The sequence below is a fragment of the Petromyzon marinus genome, chromosome 47 (assembly GCF_048934315.1).
Source record: "Petromyzon marinus isolate PM22_M1 ecotype Great Lakes invasive population chromosome 47, UKy_Petmar_22M1.pri1.0, whole genome shotgun sequence".
NCBI lineage: Eukaryota > Metazoa > Chordata > Hyperoartia > Petromyzontiformes > Petromyzontidae > Petromyzon > Petromyzon marinus.
Genome location: NC_133713.1, coordinates 5,060,703 through 5,083,324, shown reverse-complemented (window position 1 = coordinate 5,083,324; position 22,622 = coordinate 5,060,703). Strand labels below are relative to the sequence as shown.

General features: G+C 51.3%; 1 protein-coding gene across 3 annotated transcripts in view; it reads left to right on the top strand.

Moving 5' to 3' along the window:
- The first annotated feature begins 3,715 nt into the window (after window positions 1–3,715).
- The window catches only part of LOC116952456 (lysophosphatidic acid receptor 6-like), a 51,575-nt gene continuing 32,668 nt past the window's right edge, over window positions 3,716–22,622 (top strand). The window contains exons 1-2 of one of the 3 annotated variants that reach the window (XM_032971819.2): window positions 3,716–3,907; window positions 17,700–17,745. The gene's annotated coding sequence lies outside the window, so the exon portion shown is untranslated. Of the gene's footprint in view, window positions 3,908–6,817; window positions 6,977–17,699; window positions 17,746–22,622 lie in introns of all 3 variants that reach the window. The other 2 variants (XM_076074318.1, XM_032971818.2) reach the window with 2 other exon arrangements.

The window sequence follows — 22,622 nt, the reverse complement described above, 5'->3', positions numbered from 1 at the left end:
ACGATATGATGATGTATTTAGCTACAAAAAAGATGACACGATTATCGAGGATCGTATACCGTACGAAGCAAGTGTCGCTGTATCATGGCAACCCTTGACGAGACTATACAATAATAACAATTGACACAAATCCATCTAAGCCAGTTCAAGTCTCCTCTCGTAAACCACGTGACTTCCGTGTGGCCACCCCCACTCTGAATCCCTCCCCTCTCCCTGCCACTGCCCCCTGTGAGAACAGACGCCGCTCCTCTTCTGTGCAGCTCACTTCTGCTCGCTCCTTCCCTCTTCTCCCTCTCTTCCCTCCCTTATCATCATCATCACCACCACCACCCTCTCATCCCCGACATTTCGGCACCATCGAACTTTTGGCTAACCATCGAACAAAGGCGGTCACTGCATCGCACACTTTCAGACGCGATTCTGCGGCTGTCTGGAACGCTCTTCCCTTTTCATATCAGGAAGCTACTGGAGCAATGCACTTTTAAATCATTTGGATTGAAAACTCATTCCTTTAAAACCGCTTTTTGTGTTTAGTTTGTTGTCCTTCCCCCGCACCTCCGATGAGCCCTGTTGCCCGGCACTCATCATCCTCTCTTCCTCCTGCCGCTCATCTTGAGCCGAGCCCTCCTCTCTGTCTGTCTTGGGAACCTACGCCCCAGCCTCCCTTCCTTCTCCCGCGCATCTTGCCCCTCGGTCTGCTGCCCTATTGGGCAACTGGCTCTACTCCCCTTCCCGTGGTGGTGCTACGGGTCACGCTGCTCTATACACCACTGTGAGCGTCTTGACTTTGGGGCCATAGGAAACAGGGATGGACCCGCAGGAGCACCACAAATAAACTAAACTTTTTTTTTTTACCAGGTAAGACCCACTGAGCTTTCCATCACTCTTTCAGAAGCGACCTGGCCGCAAATGATAGCCCAACGAAGTGGGCTTATCGTGTTGGAATTTACAGCAGCCGAATACTCTAAACGCGTGATGTTGATTCTAAATGTGGAGGGGAAAAAACGGAGGACCAGGAGGAAAATCCACGTGACCACGGCCAGAGATACACGCAAACTCCAAATATACATGCGTCATGGTTGGAATCGAACCAATGACATCCTGTATACCTGGCGAGGTAGTTAACATCTCGCCACCGTTTCACCCTAATGCGTGTGTGCATCGTAAAGTTGTACTTGAAAATATACAACTTTCATGCCGGTTTGTTGGACTTTAATGTCCCAATGTAATATACAAAAAAAGGCAATTTTCCTTCGAACAGCTGCACTCATTTGACAGTGCACTTTCGGCGCATTCGGGCTTGGTTGAGTTAAACGGCAGTTTTTTTTTGGAGGGTCAAAGTGAAGACGTATTTTGTCTACATTTTGAATGTCGTGCAGTTTGAAAGAAGCGCGCCTTGTAACATCAAAGGGTGCATCGTGGCATCTTACCCGACAGGTGTTTGTGATGAAGATGTTACAGACAGGAAATAGCAGGCACTTAATGGATATGAGAGTCTCAATGCAATTTCTTGAATATTATTGAATTCAGCAAGCATGGCTTTACTGGTTCAAAAAGGAAGATTACCCGACTCAGACACCCAAGCATACACAGATACACACAAGTACAGTCTCCAAACCTTGTTATCAACTACATGATCGCGTCTTGAAAACTCACCTATTTACGTTACGCCCTCTTTCTCCCCGTTCACCCTGGTTCTCTTTATTTCTTCCTTTTCACGCAACAGCGCATTGGGATCTATGGATGAAATGCGCCTTTAAATGTAGATTAGTATTATTATCATTAACATATCAGCGGAAAAAAACAGGCTTTCTCGGCAATGATCTACAGTGTGCGAGAGGGAGCTGTCCAATTATAAAAATGAATGTTTTATGTTAAGGCCCACTGAGCTATTGCGCTTTTTTTCAGAAGCAACTTGGGTCTCAAATGATGGCTCAAAGAAGTGGTTTATATCACGTAGACATTTTATAGCAGCAAAAATACTCTAAACGCGTGATGCTGTGAAGGGACAAACCGGAGGACCCGGAGAACCATCCACGCGACCACGGGGAGACAGAGACACAAACTCCAAATATACAGCAGCAGGCGTCAGGGTCGGGAACGAACGCACGACCTCCTACATTCTAGGCGAGGGAGATAACATCTCCTAACCACCGTGGCGCCCCCTTATGCTTTCCCTGCATTGGCACAGCGCATTGCGCGTCGCCTCTATTGCTGTCTTACCAACACAAGGAGGTGTTGGTAAGACACAACCAACTGATTGTGCCTTGCAATGAATGAACCAGGCAACCCACAATGCACTGGGCCGATCAATAAAAAGCCTGCGGGCAGCAGCAGAACCTCGGTGCTTCCACCGCTGCATGGCGGTGAAGATTGTTGGCAAGGCCAACCCAGCGGCGTCGGCGTTGTGAGCTCTGTGAACATCTGGCACGTTTCGATGCACGGAAGCCACTGGAAGCTATGGACTTTTACATCATCTAGATTGATGAACTCATTTCTTGAGAACTGATTTTTGTGTTTGGTTTGTTATCCTTCCCCCGCACCTCCGAAAGAAATTCAACATACACACAGGACTGAAGATTCCGTAGTTTTATCGACAACAAATTAAAAACCTACAGTAATTTAATATTTAGATGGGTCATTTTATACCGTATGTTGACTTATCATTTAATATAAGGATATACTAAGTTTATTAAATATTGTACTGTACCTTGCCTAATATAAAACGTATAAGAGAAATAAAAAAGTAGCAACAATTTTGATGCCATCGGTAGGTCGGAAAGAGTTGTATTACATTCTGCATTGCGATGCTCACGATTTATTCACAAAATAGGTCAAGCAGGCAATGCATGTATCTCCTTTAATTCATGCATCTCTCTCTCTCCACACAAACATACATATTGTGTCAGTTTAACACGTAGGCTTTCGCGACTAATATAATCCATAATAAAACAATTTTGGGGGTTAGATCGCGTAAATATATAACGATACATTTACATTAACGAGATCTAACCCAAAAAAAAAACCTGTATTATGGATATATATTGTGTCTGTTTACACATCCGATGGGTTGCGTCGAAACGAAGTGAATGTTTCTTGTGGAAAGAGACGATGAGGAAGAGGGCTGCTCACGGTCGCCCTCGTCACTCGCGATCACCGCAGCGACGCTCTCACGACCGCCCTCGTCACCCACGGGCGACATCGCTTTGTCTGCTGACCACGTGGGCCCTGTTCGCATCCCGCTGCCGCGTGCACTGCCGCCTCCTAGCGGCCACCCTCGCCTCTACCCCGCCCCCCTAGCCTCGTAGCCACGCCCCGAGCATCGTAGTCGCGCCCCCGCTTTTGGAGCGCCCCCTCCCCAGCCTCGTAGTCCCCGCCCATAACACCCAGAGCCCCGCCCCATGGTGCTGTAGCCCCCGCCCTTGGCTTTGGAGCGTCCCCAGCGCGGTGGCTCCGCCCCTATGCCTGTAGCACCGCCCACCAACCCTGCAGCCCCGCCCCACACCTCGGCAGCCCCGCCATCAACCCCGCCTCAGACCCTGAAGCCCCGCCTCAAGCGATGTAGCCCCCCGCCTTCCGGCTTTGTTGTCCCCGATAATTAGCCCAGCCCCCTGCCCGTAGCCCCGCCTTTAGCACATTGCCCCCCCCTCCTCAGAGCAGTGACCCCACCCTCCAGAGCAGTGGCCCCGCCTCTCAACAGCCCTGTAGCCCCGCCCTCGTAGCTGTGGCCCCGCCCCCGGTGAAGCCGACTCCTGACCGTGCAGACAGAGGGAGCAGCAGCTACTGCTGCTGCACCGCCGGAGAAGAATCGGCGGGGGGTTGATGGTGGTGGTGGTGTCGGTGAGGAGCGTGGCGAGCGCGCTGCTGGTGATGCTGTGGAGTGAGGGAGTTTCCGCCCACGATGGAGGTGAGTCGCGTCCCCGGTGCGCTGCGTCTTGTAGCGAATGGCCGTTGTGGGCGCGTGAACGCACCGCACGAACAACAATTGGCACGCACAGCAAGTGAACACCGCGTGCGAGCGAGCGAGCGAGTGCAAGGGACGAATACATTCTGTTCCGGGGGCCGACACAATGAGCGCCACTCTCGGACAGCAACAGGAGTCCTGACTTCTCCTTCCCGATGGAGGTACTTGGCCTCTTCCATGGGAATGTGGAATTGCCACCAAATGGCTCGGGGCCGAGAGTGCGGGTGACGAGCAAAGTTGACGCTTCGAGCCCAGCCGGGGCCGGGGGGTGGCGGGCTGCTGGCTCGGCGTTGTTCCCTGTGGCTGGAAGCGCTCGATTGAATGTTCCCCAGACGAGTGGGGGGCCAGGGAGCGTGGGGGGGAGACTCTGGTCCCAGTGGGGGGCGAGGGAGCGTGGGGGAGACTGTGGTCCCAGTGGGGGGCCAGGGAGCGTGGGGGAGACTGTGGTCCTAGTGGGGGGCGAGGGAGCGTGGGGGAGACTGTGGTCCTAGTGGGGGGCGAGGGAGCGTGGGGGAGACTCTGGTCCTAGTGGGGGGCGGGGGAGCGTGGGGGAGACTCTGGTCCTAGTGGGGGGCGAGGGAGCGTGGGGAGAGACTGGTCCTAGTGGGGGGTGAGGGAGCGTGGGGGGGGGGGGAGACTGTGGTCCTAGTGGGGGGCGAGGGAGCGTGGGGAGAGACTGGTCCTAGTGGGGGGCGAGGGAGCGTGGGGGAGACTCTGGTCCTAGTGGGGGGCGAGGGAGCGTGGGGAGAGACTGGTCTTAGTGGGGGGCGAGGGAGCGTTGGGGGGGGGAGACTGTGGTCCTAGTGGGGGGCGAGGGAGCGTGGGGAGAGACTGGTCCTAGTGGGGGGCGAGGGAGCGTGGGGGAGACTGTTCCTAGTGGGGGGCGAGGGAGCGTGGGGGGAGACTGGTCCTAGTGGGGGGCGAGGGAGCGTGGAGGGAGACTGGTCCTAGTGGGGGGCGAGGGAGCGTGGGGGAGACTGTTCCTAGTGGGGGGCGAGGGAGCGTGGGGGGAGACTGGTCCTAGTGGGGGGCGAGGGAGCGTGGGGGGAGACTGGTCCTAGTAGGGGGCGAGGGAGCGTGGAGGGAGACTGGTCCTAGTGGGGGGCGAGGGAGCGTGGGGGAGACTGTTCCTAGTGGGGGGCGAGGGAGCGTGGGGGGAGACTGGTCCTAGTGGGGGGCGAGGGAGCGTGGGGGAGACTGGGGTCCCAGTGGGGGGCGAGGGAGCGTGGGGGGAGACTGTGGTCCCAGTGGGGGGCGAGGGAGCGTGGGGGGAGACTGTGGTCCCAGTGGGGGGCGAGGGAGCGTGGGGGGAGACTGTGGTCCCAGTGGGGGGCGAGGGAGCGTGGGGGAGACTGTGGTCCCAGTGGGGGCCAGGAAGCGTGGGGGGAGACTGTGGTCCTAGTGGGGGGCGAGGGAGCGTGGGGGGAGACTGTGGTCCTAGTGGGGGGCGAGGGAGCGTGGGGGGAGACTGGTCCTAGTGGGGGGCGAGGAGCGTGGGGGAGACTGGTCCTAGTGGGGGGCCAGGGAGCGTGGGGGGGACTGGTCCTAGTGGGGGGCGAGGGAGCGTGGGGGAGACTGGTCCTAGTGGGGGGCCAGGGAGCGTGGGGGGGACTGGTCCTAGTGGGGGGCCAGGGAACGTGGGGGGGGGGGACTGGTCCCAGGGGGTTCCCCTGGCGCGACACTCGGGGGGGGGGTAGTGGGGACGACGCGATGTGTGGTGGGACCGCTCCTTCTCTCCCTCCCGCTCTCTCTTCCACTTGGAACAGCATCTGTTTATTTAGTTGGACTGGAGGGTGAATGCCGATGAGCTGTTAAGCTCTATTTCACAGATGTCCAGTAGGTACGGGTCAGAACGTGACAACACACAAGCTACACAAACAAAAAACACGATGGGAGTGCAAAGTTCAGGATATGTAAACAAAGCACTTACAACATATTCAAATTAAACTTAACTATATATTGTTTTATTGTATCTTACCAGGTAAAGTCCCACTGAGCTTCTAGCTTCCTTTACTTTAGCGACCTGGCCACGAATGGTTGTCGCTCATCGAAGGTTCGACGGCTCGGGAACTCGCCCTCTCCCAGGACTCTCTTAACCTTCCCCCGAGGACTCGAACCGGCACGCACTCCCAGCCTGACGCAGATCCCGACCGTGCCCGTCCAGTGCGCCCCGAGCTGCATTGCCTTCCAGTTGCCGAACGAACACTTCGTTAATAGGGTCGCGCTCATTACGCACAAAGCGCTCGCCTCAAACAAGTGAACCGCGCGACCTCGCTGATCTCGTCAAGGACAATAAACCATCGCCACGCCAACTGCGCGCATCCTCGCGGCAGCGGCGGCCTTTGGCTGGCCATCGAACCAAAGTCGGCGTCGCGCTCTCTCGGACGCGCTTCTGTGGCCGTCTGGAACCTTCTTCCGATATTGGGAAGCCGCTGCTGCTATGCCCTTTTAAATCTAAATTGAAAACTCATTACTTTTGAACTGCATTTTGTGTTGAGTTTTCATTTGACCACACCTCCGGATTAGCAGGGTTGGCTGCGTACGGCGCGGAAGAAGTTCCAACGTACGTACATAACCCAGGCCTACCGCTCGTACTCAGCCAGGCCTCCGAACCAGATGCAGGAGTCCAACCCTCAGGGAAAGGACTCTCTCTCGCTCTCTCTCCGTCACCCAGGAGACTGCACTGAGCCTGTGGACAGTCGAGCATGCTTTGCTTGGCTCCCATCCACGCGCGACTCGCCAACGCGTCACTGCAGAGTGGACAGGCAGTCGTGAAGGCCGACCCGTAGCCACTTAGGATGATGATGATGGCTCGTTGTTTAGCGTCACAACACGTTGCCTGTGTGTGTACAGCTCTTTGGCCAGTCTACTTCGTGGCAGGCAGTCGTCTTCGTGTGGCCGACGTTGATGTTGAGCAACAACTGGAATCCCACACCGAGGTTGCTGAGCCAGACGATTTCGTCAGCAGCATCAGCGGCAGCAGCAGCAGCGAAGTTGTGCATCGCTGTTAACGTACGTTTGAGTCCGTTACATGTTCCGTATTCCATTCTGGTTGACCACAGTGACCGCGCACTGGATATATATATTTTTAATGCATTTTGTGCTAAAAATAATGATGAAACGAAGCGAAAACTAAACAAAAAATACTTTACCAGGAGAGGCCCACTGAGCGATCTGGCCACACATAATAGCTCAATGAAGTGGCTTATCACGTGGAAAATGTATGGCTGCCAATTAGTCTGAACGCATGATGATGATGATGATTCAAAATTTGGAGGGACAAACTGGAGCACACGCAACCGCGGGGAGAGACACACAAACTCCAAATATACAGCAGCAGGCGTCAGGGTCGGGAACGAACCCACGACCCCCTGTATACCGGGCGAGGTAGTTAACATCTCCTAGCCACCGTGGCGAGTATCCATCTAAGGAATGGAACAAATCTTGAGAATACGTCCACTCATGGGAGATGGAGCGATGAAACCAGTTCCATGCGCAGGTGCTGGGTGGATTGTCACATCGTAGGATGGTGAGAGGGTCACTTGGGAGGGTAGTACAAGGTCTCGTCTGCTTTGCGTGCATGTTGAACCTTTTTCGCACCGTACGTAGCCAACCATCCTCATCGGAGGTGTGGGGGAAGGACAACAAACTAAACACAAAAATCAGTTCTAAAGAAATGAGTTTGTCAATCTAGATGATGATTTAACAGTGCATAGCTCCAACGGCTTCCTGATATCGGAAGGAAGGGCGTCCCAGACGGCGGCAGAAACGCGTCTGAAAGCGCACCGCGGTGGTTATCCTAAAAACCCCGCAGCAAATGTTTCCGCGTGAAGGTCTTCACAATGGGGACGGAATCATATGGGGCAGGATGTCTCAAAGTGTGCCAGCCCGTCGCGACCCCACATTTCCACGTTTGCCCGTTCAGATCACGATTACAGATCGTGCGTGTGTGTGTGCGTTTCTCACAACGTGGGGGAGCAGTGGCGGGTCTCCACGAACCCGGTGACCCGAGTTCGATTCCCGCTCACGGGCAACATCGGTGAATAATTATCCGAACCGGTCCTAGGCCTCTCCATTGTCCACTCGGCCTATAAAATGAGTACCTGGTGCGGTGTGTAAACATCAGCATCGGGAGACAGAGGCGGTCGGGCGTGGTGCTGGCCATCCACCCACTTCGTGTTCCGTGCCGGTCTTCATAGGTGCTCGCTAACGGCACTTGCCCCGACAGTCTGTTCAAGGCCGTCTGGGGGACCTTTGTCTTAATTGGAATGTGTGCGCACACCTGCTTCACGTGGGAAGTGTTTACCAATCATCAGGGGCGAAAAGCGTGCCCAAACTTGAAAGTCTTTGTTAGCATAGAGTCGGACGATAGTAAGTTCGGGAGGGCAAAAAAAAAACTGGTTTCGTGAGACCATCAATAACTTTGGTAATAATCGACCCAATACAGGGTGTTTGGCCTACTTTTCGTCCGCTGTGGCTTGTGTTTTGTGTTACGGCTGAATGCATGTTTTGGTGGTGCTGCTGCTGCTGCTACGTTGGTAGTTTATTCGTCAGTAACAACACCGTGTGACCTTGTGGGCAATTATAAGGCGTTACACTCGATACAATTTCGCCTATACGTTTCTAAAGGAAGAACTATAGCCGGCGACGTTTCGGGCAATCGCCCCTCATGCATCTATGAAGAAGGTCCATTGCCTGAACAAAAAAACGTCGCCTATTATATATAGTGTTTCCTTTTAAGGCCACACACGGTATTATTAACGATATCGGAGCAGGTAGTGCGTGCCGGTTCGAAGTAAAAGTACACCATATGCCTCGTGGGGGCCGTCCATAAATGACGTCACGCACCTGGGGGGGGGGGGGGGGGTCAGCCATTTGTGACGATGTGTGACGAGGAGGGGGAGGGGTTTGAGAAATGTGACGTCACATCAAAATGCGCAACTTTAAATAAATATAGACAACACGCTCTACTTAAATTTAGATTTAAAGCTTTCGTTACTGCAGGGATTCATATTCTTGGTTCTTTCGTCGCTAAAGTCACGTAGAAGGGAAACAATAAAGTAATACAAATATAAAACAATAGAATTCTCACGTTCTACTTAATTAAATAGACTTTTTCATAAATGTTTTCTCCTACAACATCAGAGTGCAGCGCCACATTAAATACGCAACTACAATGACAATAGTTTAAAGCGATTAGAAGCATGTTTTATTTCGGGGGGGCAGAGCTTTGTGACGTCATATTTGAGGGGGGGGGTGGGGTCTGACTTTTGTGACGCCGTGTGACGAGGGGGGGGGGTCAAAAATCGTCCAACATCGTGTGACGTCATTTATGGACGGCCCCGTAATCCTTGCACACACTGTACAACAATTATAACCACCGTTGCTCATGGGCGGGAAACGAAGTGTTATCTTGAATGGAAATGATTCCTATCAAGGGGGGGGGGGGGTGGGGGGGGTGTGCACTTTTACCGAGTCACATTTAGAATGACCTCCGCCAGCGCGCAGTACTTGTGAACACATTGAGTTTGTGCCAGGCCGAGTTGGTGGTGACTGGCAGCCCAGCTGAATGCCTGGGGCTCGTGGGTGATTGACACCAATTCTAGATTTGAAGCTTTCGTGACTGCAAGGATCCATACTCTTTGGTTCTATTCGGTAAAGTCACGTCGGCAATAAATAAAACAACAAAAATCACGACGTTTCGGCCACAACACAAGCGGCCTTCACAGCCAAGCTTGGCTGTGTTTGACTCCAGCGCTGTCCTCGAGACAGTCTGGTCCCTTCACCTGATGAAGGCCGCTTGTGTTGTGGCCGAAACGTGGTGATTTTTGTTGTTTTATGTTTTACCTACGTGACTTTACCGAATAGAACCAAAGAGTATGATTGACACCAGTTGAGAGAGGGTCGGGTAAATTATGCATTTTTTTACTTATTAATTTTAGACTCTTTCGAGTCAATAATGGTTCCGTACATTCAGTGCCGGAATTTTCCTAGTAGCAAAAGTAGCTGCACATGTAGTAGCTACTACATATGTAGTAGTAGCTACTACATATGTAGTAGCAGCTACTACATATGTAGTAGTAGCTACTACTACATGTGTAGCTACTACTACATATGTAGTAGCTACGGGCCTCGCACTTTTAAGGGCCCCGCCCTAAATCATTTCAAGCTATCAATTCCGGTTCAGTGATTCTGCACTTGCACTATTACTATAGTACTATACCGCCTTCAACTTTTACGAACGACTGGGTGTTTCAGGTTAGCGATTTGTCGTATTATCTGGCTGCATAGCAAATGAAAAAAATACAATTACTTTACTATGCAAGTAAAAAAATGCGTGTGTTTTAACATTTAGGGTTTTTTTTTATCTAGGGCCCCTTTATAACAACATATACTACAGGCCCCGCACTCGCTTAATCCGGCACTGCGTCCATTTGGTATTTGTGCCAATCTGATGGTGCAGGGCTACTGCGAATGAATCCGCGACGTTCACGCACGGATTTTAATCTGGCAGTCGCCAACGATTTTGCTTTGTGGGTCTACCCAATTGAGTCACTGGCGGTGTACTCTTGTAAAACGTGGCAAATTTGGACCGCGACGCCCGGCGGGACAATGGGCCGAGGCACGCCCGGTGATCTTTAACGTGCACTGTGGGGCAGTACGCGCCGAGTGCGTCTGCGTTTTGTGTGGTTATGACCAACCAGGGGAGAGCGCCTGCCGCATTCAAACCAACACGAACCTCTGCAGAAAGCGGCGAGCACACAGCGGCCATGGGCCACCTAAGACATTCACATTTCAGAAGGCTTTCACCAAAGTTAATTGTCAGGCCCTTGCCCTCCTTTTGTTATTATTATTAGTGGTTTTTTTTATCGATGTGTTTTTATACTTGTTGTGTTTTATATTTATTTACCCATATTGTGTGACGGTGCCCTGTGATCCATGGATGAAGAGCGCTATACAAATTTCGATTTAAAGCTTTCGTGACTGCAAGGATTCATCTTCTTTGGTTCTTTCGGTAAAGTCACCACGTAGAATGAGAATAAAATAATAAATTGATAAAATAAAATATCAATTTATTATTTTATTCCCATTCTACGTGACTTTACCGAAAGAACCAAAGAAGATGAGCGCTATACAAGTCCACATTTTGTCTCGATCATAAGATTCCCCAGAAAGTAAGAAGCGCCCTAAACTCGTGCCTGGTGTCAATGAAGTTGTACAAATATGATCCAATACCAATAGCCGCCATTCGCCACTAAGTGACTGTGACGTCATCACGGTGCCTGTGCCAGGCCAGGTGCACTTGGAGGCTGCCACGTGAAGTGTCGAAGTCTCGCTGACAGGATGTCACGGGACAGACCCAGGTGCCATGGTTGGCTGACTGAGACGACTAGCAGATGCACCAGCTCGCAGATGCACCAGCTGTAACCCCCCTACTGTGCCAACGTCCTGGATTTTATCCGCCCGGCGCTCCGCTCGTTGTTGTGAGCATCGCTCCTCTGGAGGGCGACTGCCTCCAACTGCCCAGTAGCGTCCTTGACGAGCCTCCTCGACGCACGCGTGGTCGTAAGACGCACCCCAAACTTTTGTTTGAAAACACAGCAGGGACAATGCGGGTTTCATAATCCTGGACAGTTCGGTATATTATGCCTGGACTGGAGCAAGACGGCTGCTTTGGAGCATTATTTATATACCCGCTCGTTTGTGCGTGCAGTAGTGGAGCGGTCAGCGCTGCACTACGAACCCCGGCCACCCGAGTTCGATTCCCGCTCACGGTCACCAACGCTGGTGTCGATTATTTTAACCGGTCCTGGGCCTCCTCTCGGTCGACTCAACCTTAAATGAGTGCCTGGCGTAGCGGCGTGTGAACGTCAGCGCTGGGGAGGCAAAGGCGGCCGGGCGTGGTGTTTGCCACCCACTCCCTTATGTGCTGTGCTGGTCTTCATAGGTGCTACTCGCTAACAGCACTTTCCCCAACAGTTGTTTAAAGGATATATGGGGGGTGGGGGGTGGGGGCCTGTGTCTTTGTGTAAGCATTATAAGGCATGAAGCACATTTATGTTGTATGTTGTGTACACTGTGTAGTTTTATGTATGCATGTGCCCATGTATGGCACGTGTGCGTATTTGTGTATTTACTTGCGTGTGTAGAGGCGCAGCCCTGAAATTTCCTGCTCATGCCACTGCTGGTGTAAGGTCCTCCCACTAGGAGAAGCTTTAGATTTTGCCTCTCCAGAGGGCATTTGGCCTTCTGTTCCACGCTGCCCAAACGTCCTGGAAGAGGTGGGATCGCAACACGCTTGACGTCACCACACGCGGTCTGACGACTGACTGAACGCGTGTGCGCCCACTTATCCTGTGTCGGTGTGTAGCAATCTAGCATTGCCACCAACGAATTGCTGGGACATTGGATTCACTTCGAGTCGTGTTCAAAGGTTGCAGCCTGAAACACTTTACATCCTCCCCCGTGGTCTTCCACTTCATCCCAGCGGCTCTTAACTCTCTGTAATCTGGCCGTGCATCCCTCCCTGGTCTCCCGATAACCTAATCTCCGGTCTCCTGATAAACTTCACCGTATACTCCTCGGCTCATGTCACCCAAGCCCATTTCCAGGGCATCCCGCTATGATTTAATACCCCAAGGCTATAAACCTTCGAGGTTACAACCTTCTTGGCTGTCTCACTCCATGCACCCTGATGCTCCAGTCTTGTTGACACAGATCGCCTTCTTACTGTCGTAGCAAGGCTGTCCACTCCGATCTCGGTATCGTCGTCGCATCTCGACAAATGAGGCACAAGGAGGAGCAGGAAGAGTTCCTGGACCACTCCCTGCTGATCTCCCAGCGGCTGTTACCCCCCTACACACACACACATACAGAGTCTCTCCACCCCTAACCCGCTTCCACCTTCACCGCGTGCCAACGGCAGTAAGTGTATCTGTGCATGTAGACTAGTTTTGTGTGTCTTCGTAGAGTGTTTGTGTGTGTCTGTTAGTGGTGAGCGGTAGTGTGCATGTGATAGAGGTTCCTGGGTTAGATCGCGTGAATGTAAATGCGTCGTTAAACCCAGCACCACCCGACACAGCCGATTAGTGAAGTTTGTCACGTAAAACAGAACGTGGACAATTCGTTTCTAGTACAGCACAGAGGTGTGCCGGAGAGTAAACGCACAACATTTACAATTCGAGTATGAAGTTTCGCAGGTAATTACAACTAGCATCATCTTTACGGACAGCCTGATGATTGTTTACGTGACAAACCTTGCCGGTGGGCTTACCGACACATTTATATTTTACACTTTCGAATCCAAAAACCCCTTGTGTCTATAATATTGGTCACGAAAGCCCTACGTGTTAAAGCGGTCGTGTAGCGGTTAGCGGGTCTGCGCCACAAACCCGGCGAACCAATTTGGTTCCCGCTCGCAGCGAACATCGGTGACGATGATCTGAACCAAATCATTGGACTTCCCCGAGGGTCGACTCGGCCTCAAATGAGTCCCTGGTGTGGTGTGTAAAGACAAAGGCGGCCGGGGTGGTGTTGGCCACCCTCTCCCTCGGGTGCTGTGACGACATTCATAGATGGCGCCTGACAGCACTTGCCCCAAAAGTCTGTCGAGGCTATGCGCGGGGTGGGGGGTGGGATCTTTGTCTTTGTATGTATATGTGGTTTCATATATACATACATACAAATACACACGATGAGACAAAAAGACAACGATCCCCTATGTAACGGTCATCAGACTGTTGGGGCAAGTGCTGTTGGTGAGCGCCTATGAAGGGTGGCAGGGCACACAGGGGAGTGGGTGGCCAGCACCACACTGCCACTGTCTCCCCAGTGCTGATGTTTACACTGTTCCAGGGACTCTTTTAATGCCAAAACGACCTAGAGGAGGCCCTGGTCCGGTTTATTTATTCGCCACTCTTAGTGGTCGTGAGCGGGAATCGAACTCAATTCTCCGGGCTTGTAGCAGTGCACTAACCGCTACACTGCCACTCCCCATATATATTTGCGCGCACACACACACACATGCTGTACTGTACGTACAAATGTGGTGGCGCGTCTGTCGGTCATCTCAGTCAGTCTATAACACCGGGGCCTGTCCTGTGATCCCCCACCAGCTGCGACCCTTCCACACCTCATCAAAGTTCATCTGGCCTGGCACAAGCACTGTGTTGATGTCACCACCACTTAGTGATGAATGGCGACTATTGTCGGTGTTGTTGGTGGGGAGCGGCGGTGCAGCGGTTAGCGCGCTGCGCCTATGAGCCCGGCGGCCCACGTTCGATTCCCGCTCACGGCCAACGCCAGTGACGATTATCTGAACCGGTCCAGGTGCTCTCCGAGAACGACTCGTCCTTTGAGTGTCAGGTGGAATGTGTAAACGTTTACCATTGGGGAGGCAAAAGGCAGCTTGGGCGTGGTGTTGGACACCCACCCACGCGTGTACCGTGCCGGCCTTCATAGGTGCTCGTCAACAGCACTTGCCGCAAACGTTCGCAAGGCTACATGGGGCGAATCTTTGTCTCTTGTGTGTTCCTGCGTGCTCCTTCGCCTTCGCTGGGTTGAGTTTGTTCTGGCCGCGAGCTGGCCAGAGCAAAACGACGCTAATTTGCCCAGAGCGCGCAAAGGTCAAAGACCAGATATTCTGCTCGTTTATATTTCACATTGACGACGTGGAAAATGCCCCATGCGAGCCAGCCCCTTCAAGGTGGGAGGGTGGTGGTGGGGGGTGGTGGTGGTGGTGGGGGGTGGTGACCACTTGCAGCAACACTTTGTAAAAGGGGTTGCCACCTGTCCCGGGCTTGACCCGAACAGCTGGGACTACTCCACATTCGGGTTTGACCCGGGAGAGTCCAGAACTTGGCAGCTTGTGTGCAGGCGGCGGCAGGAATTGATTCGTTCCGAGATTTGGTACAAGTTCTGCTGCGTTGAACCTTATGCTTATTGAATTTATTTCGCAACTTTAAATAAATATAGACAACACGTTCTACTTAATTAAATAGACTTTTTAATAAATGTTTTCTCCTACAACATCAGAGTGCAGCGCCATATTAAATACGCACTACAATGACAATAGTTTAAAGCGATTTGAAGCATGTTTAATTTTCAAAATGGAAATATGGTTTTGGGGGGTGGGGGGGGGGGGTCAGAGCTTTGTGACGTCATATTTGAGGGGGGGGGGGTCTGACTTCTTGTGACGCCGTGTGACGAGGGGGGGGGTCAAAAATCGTCCAAAATCGCGTGACGTCATTTATGGACGGCCCCAGTATTCTGCGCAGTTTCGGTAATAGTATCGAGCGAGTGTTGTCTTGGTTGGGCCTACAGTGTAAACGGTGGCAGGCCCAATATATCCCGGCAGTATCTTCGAGCTTCAGGAGACTTAAGTTGACAATTCGTCTCCAGCAGGATGAGAGAACGCGTGCGGGCTGGCAATGGTAATGGGTCTCGAGCAGCGGATCTCAGAGTGTGGGCACCGCACCACCACCGCCAGTGAGTGGTCCGCGACGCTCCTCCACGTGGGTCCCACGGGGCTGTGATGCAAACGCAGCTTGGTCCGGACAACGATGGTGGTGACGTTTATTAAACTTGTTGTTTCTGACATTAATATTTTACCAACGGTATTCCATTTAAAAATTAAGTTAGGTAAACTACCCTGACTATACTACCCTTGCCCTAAGATTTAAATGCCCCCCCCCCCTCCAAAAAAAATATGAATAATTTTGTAACTGGTATTTAGCGAGAGAAGCGAATTCGTTTTGTCAACAGGAGGTGGGCGGCTGAGTGATCCGCGGGCCAAAAGGGTTTGAGAAACGCCGCTCTAGACTGTGAGTGTCTAATAGTGGCACGAGGCGAGTTACGTGTCATCGCCAAATTACCTAAAATTAGAAAACGGTCGGCTCCGTGTTTGTATTTGTACCGAGGTCCGGTTTCCCGGTTATTTTTTTTATTGAGCGTTATCGCAGCTTTTGCCGCGCAGTGTTGGTCGACCTGATCCTGACCGAGAGAAGAGTACGTCCGGGTTGGGCCATCAGTGGGAAAGGCGGCGACGCCGGTGTATCCCGGCAAATACGTTCCGCTGATTTCAGGAGGCACGAGCGTGCGCACCGTTTGGCTCTCGTTCCAGTCCGAGAGAACGTGCACTAGGTCGCCACAGGACAGGGCAAGAACACGATTTGTGTTCCTGGGAAGTAAGTGTTATTTTCTCATTGATTATGCCTCAAAAGTATGGAAAATGGCTGCTATTATTATTCCACACAAACTTTGCTTTTGTGGCCAGGACTTTACGTGAAGGAATTACACAAATGCACACCACGTTTTCTCATTGACAATAGGTACATTTCAAAATATCACTGTCCTGGTCACAAAATCAAAGTTTGTGGGGAATAATAATAGCCCATTTTTTGTACTTTTGAGGCATAAACAATTAGGAAATAACACTTACTACCCAGGAACAAACAAATATATATTTTTGTGTTCGACAGTGAGTTTGTCGAGCCTATGAGGAGTGTTCAGTCCTGGCACCTTGCTCGTTAGTTACATGCAATGGACAGATTACCTCAATTCCCTCTGTATCCTTCGCTCTGTATTCGTGCTCTGATTTGGTTAGCAGTGTTGTGTTCTGCTTTATCTCAGTATATGCAGTGGGGGAAATGGGCCGGAACGCCCTGGAACGCCCCGATGGGAGTGCGAATTTGAACCCTGACTGCGTACCGGAAGGAATCGCGGATTCATCTTTTTTTTCTTATCCTCCCCCCCCCCCCAACTTTCCGCTAACTTGTAATGTTCCTACACACAAGATTGTGAACTTTCCTGTGTTCTGGCTGAACTGCCCTGGCCACGCCTCTGTATCAGCCAGCCAATCGAATACCCAGCCATTGGTTTTACTCCACCCAGTATATGTACACTCATTATCTACTATTTATTTTTGTTTAATAATGAAAAAGCCATAACAAAGGAATCACTTCGAACACGTGTCTTTTCTCTCTGAATGCCCTAGAAAATAAACCTCCCTTGGAGGTCACTCGACCCCTGGTACAAACAAAAAGTGATCCTCTCTACGCTCGGCACACGCATAACACCCCTCGTGATTTAATTCCATTTCCAACCCCCGAGTATAGCTTCGCAGCGAGTTTGATAATAATAATAGATGGAACGCCGACTCGAGAAACCCGTCCGGGTTCTCGGTCTCCGCGTACGAGGCAGCGGGCGACCCTCGGCTCGCTTACGCGTGCGCCCTCCTTGCCGCGGTTGTAAAACCACCGGCCGATGTCCCACACCGTTCGGCCTCGCGGTCGGCCGCCCACCCTGGCGGGCCACCGCCGCGACCGCCACCTGTGCCTCGCGCTTCCATCCCGATCGCAAGCGCAAAGCGCCGCGCCGGATTTGCCAGCAGGACATGCGGGGCCGCGGCGTTCAGAAGCCTCCCCTCTAGCACCACCACCACCACGACCACCAACCACCCTTGCCCTCCCCCCCCACACACTGCCTCCCGTGTCACGAGCGCTCCCACAGAGGCACAGCTGCGCGTGGGGGGAAACGGGATAGCCTTGGGAATCGGTGACAATGCACTTCCTTTCATTCTAAATCCGCCTCGCCCAAGGCAGCTGCTGAGGAAATAGTCCCACTACGTGTCACCGAGTCCAGCACCACCACTACTTTCCAGGGTGCTCTTAATTATACATTGTTTTCGTTGTGTACTACCTGTTGCAGCAGCAATTACCATTATCGCCTGTTGCAGAAGCAGCGGCGGCATTGGCTGGACACCATGGAGTTCTTAGACGGAGGTGAAAACACACGCGGAGGAACATACGAACGTGCACACACAACACGTGCACATATAGGTGCACACGAACCGTGCGTATGTATGTTGAACTTCTTTCGCACTGTACATAGCCAATCATACTCATCGGAGGTGCGGGGAAGGACAACAAACTAAACGCAATCAACAGTTTTAAATAAATTAGTTTTCAATCTAGAGGATTTAAAAGTGCATTGCTCCGGTGGCTTCCTAATATTGAAAGGAAGAGCGTTCCAGACGGCCGCAGAAGCGCATCTGAAAGCGCGCGATGCGTTGAATGTCTTGGTCCGATGGCCAGCCCAAAGCCACTGCTGTGAGGATGGCCGGAGTTCACCTGATGATGGTTTATGCTCTTTGATGAGGTGATTTGGCGATGATGCTGCTGCTGCTGCTGCATTGGCAGCGGTGCAGAAGCACAAATAACAAAAACAAAACATTTGACACATTCATCAATGACACACACTGTGGCCTTAAAATGAAAAACACATTGAATAAGCAACGTTTCGGGGAATGCCCCCCACTTTTATAGAAACTGTGAACTATTTAAAACTATTTTTTATTTTACTGGCCCACTGAGCTGTATAGTTCTTTTTCAGAAGCGACCTGGCCACCAATGATAGCTCAACGAAGTGACTTATCACGTGTGGACATTCATAGCAGCCAAATACTCTAAACACACGTTTCTAAATGTGGAGGGAAAACACGGATGACCTGGAGAAATGTCCACGTGATCACGGAGAGCACATGCAAAACTCCAAATAATACAGGCATCAGGGTCGGAATTGAACCCACGACATCCTTTGCATACCAGGAATTGAACCCACGACATCCTGCATACCAGGAATTGAACCCACGACATCCTGCATACCAGGCGAGGTAGTCAACATCCCGCAACTGTGGCGCCCCAAGAAGGGCTTACAAGTGCAGTCTCCCACTCGTATCGACTCTCTCTCAAGCCTCGCTGTGCATGTGCTATGAAGGACAATTGCTCGAAACGTCACCCATATATATTTTTTTGTTCCTTTTAAAACTATAGTGTTATTGACGTTCGAGTTTTTCATAAATATTACACGTTGTTACGAGCACAGGCCTCCGATTAGCGTGGATGGCTACGTACGATGCGCGATAAGTTCAACAACAACAACAACATGTAAATACATACTCTGTGTAAGCATGGATTAATTGTAACTGCTCTACCTGCCAGACATGCCAAGAACGGGGTGGGGGGGGGGGCACGTGTGATGCCCTCTGTTGGGTTCTGCTCCCCGCTGCCTTCCTCCCGTGCCCCATTGCAAAGAGGATCCGGGCCGTGGTGGTCGTGCATGTGGCTGCCTGTAACCCAGCGCTGTGGAGGCAGCAGTGAGGGTGGGCGGATGGCATCAATGTTGAGAAACTCCCTTCCCGTGGGCGTCGATGAGGTGCCGTGTACCCTGGCTTGGCAGGGGAATGCGGTAAAAACCAAAACGTGGATTCTACACCCTGTCCTGTCTGTATGGGATACAGTGTTTCTCCCTCGCACGCGAGGTTTTCTCCGGGCGCATCCGGTTTCCTCCCACATGAAGACACTCATTGGGTGATAACGCCTTAATATTATATATAGAGAACCGCAAATCTTGGGCAATCGTCGGTGCCAGCATCACTCGTGGCTGCTGCCTTCACTGTGGTTCCTCGCGTGGCGGCGTGTTACGAGTTAAGACTCTTTATTATTATTATTAACTGGCTAAATGATCTGACTCCGTGGAGCATTTCACCGGGCCACTCTCTCTCCTTTTCACGTCTTGGGCCGCCGGAAGAGCCGAAATGAGATGGCGCTCATATATTGATCATGTGTCTGCAATGAGTGGAGTGTCGATCGACACCTTGCTGGGACAACTCTTACGGGGATTACCCCTCGCTGAAATACTGTCACAAAAACAAGAATAAAGGGCCGCGTTCAGTCAGTTTTAGGTTGAAAGTTGATTTTGTTTAACCAGGCGAGAACTTAAAGGAGACCAGGATGAGGCTAATTTTCAAGAGCCAACCGGCGCATCGGCCTGCCAGTTGGGATCAATGATTGCTGCTGTGTGTGTGTGTGAGAGATCCCAATTGAGCAATCGGTGGTGGGACATTTCGAATTTGGCAAATCTGTACCCTGACGCCGGCACACAGCGGCCTACTCTTGTCATTTACGTCCCGGGATCCTGAACGCCGTTCTGTGACGCGGATGGAGCGCAGTAGCGTTATCGTCGGCATTACGCCCGCAAGTATTAATCGGGGCGGCCGCTAGATTCGAACCGTGCGAATCTCTGCAACAAGTGGTGAACGAACGCCCAACGATTGACAGGCGGTAGAGGCAAAACGTTGACAAACTTAAACATCCCTAACGTGTGAGTTGCAGTGTCCATTCAAGGGCTCTGATATAGAAAAAAACATTGTAACTTGACACCAGCACACAATAACCAGATGATGTCATCGTCCGGCAGAGGAGGGTGTGACCTGTTATTCTAAGACCAACTGTTGGCAATTTGCCGGCCCTTTTAACAAGTCGTGGCGTGCATATGAACATATAACATAAAAAAGACTGTGTTACAGTACTTTTTCTCACCAATTATATCCATAGTTTAGGTGTTTCAGACATCAGCTTACGGAGTGTATAATTATATAATGGAGGTAATTTATCAATTTCATGTGGACTGGCCTAGTGCTGCCCCTATTTAACTCTCCGTCTAAATGCTTGCGTTGCCTCCGAAACGTCGTGATTTGATTTAGTTGTTTTCAATTGTTGTTTTACTTTAACTTTCTTTTATTTTCACCCACGTGACTTTGCCGAAATAACCAAAGAGTACGCTTCATCATTCTCTTGTTCCGTCCCATACTGGCCCGGCAAAACATTTTCTTCATCACACTGGAGCCCAAGTCGTGCGCTGAATGTCTCCTAAGGGCAGTCGAGGAGCTTGCTCGGGACATTCTGGACTTGCCACCCTTTCCACCGTAGACCAAACCCCGGACAACGCATTCTCTCAGTCGGCACGAGGTCCATCGTCAAAACGGGGCTCTTCTAGTGTCACAAAGTTCAACGTGGCAATGCTGGTAACCAGACGTCGGAACGATCAGTTCCTGCTGCCACCCGACCACGCAGATGCCGATTCCCCGGGGCTGCGCCGGGTCAAACACAACGACAGATGTTCACCCGATTAGCGACCGTGTCCAGTGCTCACTGCATTCCTTTACGAGCCTCAGTCGTGCGATCGGCTTCGGCTACTGCGGTGTTTTGGTTAGCTCTCGGACAAAGACGGTCACCACATCGCGTACTTTCAGGTCCACTTCTGCAGCCGTCTGGAACGCTCTTCCTCTACGATAATAGCAAGCCACTGGGGCTGTGCACTTTTAAGTCATTTGGATTGAAAAGTAATTTCTTTAGAACTGCTTTTTGTGATTAGTTTGTTGTCCTTCCCCCGCACCTCCGATTCGCACGGTTGGCTACATACGGTGTGAAAGAAGTTCAACACGCATACAGGACGAAAGATGCCGTAGTTTTATCGGCAACATATTAAATACATCATTTAATGTTTAAATACATCGTTTGAATACGTCTATACGCAATTTAATGCTGTATGTTGCGAAAGAAGTTCACATCGCACAAGATACCCAGGCCTCACCCTTGTTAACATCATCCAAATGTGAACTCGCAGGGACTTGTAGCGAACTCTGCAGACGTATTATTCCAGACTTATGACGAAGGCATTACGACCTCCCCCCCCCGCCCGCCTGCCGCCCCACCAGCCCTGAGAAGAGGCTGGCTCGCAGCATATTTTAATTAAGAATCTGAACACCTGATTCAGCCCACCGTGTGAATCAAAGCGCTGCAGTCGTTTGACAATCACAAGAATAAATTACACGAATAGAGAGCCCCTTCTTACAAGGTAGTCAAAGCGGCCGTACAGCACAAAAATAAATAAATGAATTGCTCGCCAAAGGGAGGAAAAAAGCTAACAAATTACAAGAGCCGATTGAGAGAAGCAAGAGTAACTGGCGTTTCACTCACGATTCAAATGACTAACTGTTAACTATATTTTTTTATTTCACCTAGGTAAGGGCCCCCACTGAGCTGTGTAGCTCGTTTCCCGAAGCGACCTGGCCACAAATGATAGATCAATGAAGTGGCTGGTTTATCACGTGGATACTTGCAGCAGCCAAAAATCTTGATTTGAAGCTTTCGTCACTGCAGGGATCCATACTCTCCGGTTCTTTCGGTAAAGTCACGTAGCGTATAAAATAAAATAAATAAAAACACGACGTTTCGGGTGCAACACAAGCGGTCCGTCATCAGGCGGGACAACCACAGCAAGAAACAACTTGAAACGCATATTGATTCTAAACGTGGAGGTAAAAAACCTGAGGACCCGGAGGAGGGAAACATCCACACGACCACGGTGAAAGAGAGACGCAAACTTCAAATGCAGCAGCAGGCGTCAGGGTCGGGATCGAACCCACGGCCTCCTGTATACCAGGCGAGGTAGTTAACATCTCCTAGCCACCGTGATGATGATGAAAGAGACACACAAACTCTAAATATACAGCAGCAGGCGTCAGGGTCGGGATCGAACCCACGACCTCCTGTATACCAGGCGAGGTAGTTAACATCTCCTAGCCACCGTGATGATGATGAAAGAGACACACAAACTCTAAATATACAGCAGCAGGCGTCAGGGTCGGGATAGAACCCACGACCTCCTGTACACCAGGCGAGGTAGTTAACATCTCCTAGCCACCGTGGTGCCCTACGAATCGTCGCGATGGTGTGGCGTTGAAGCTCAGACTCGTGATCAACCCGCCCCACAGCAACAACAAACGTCACGAACTTCCACGGTTCAGGATCGTGGA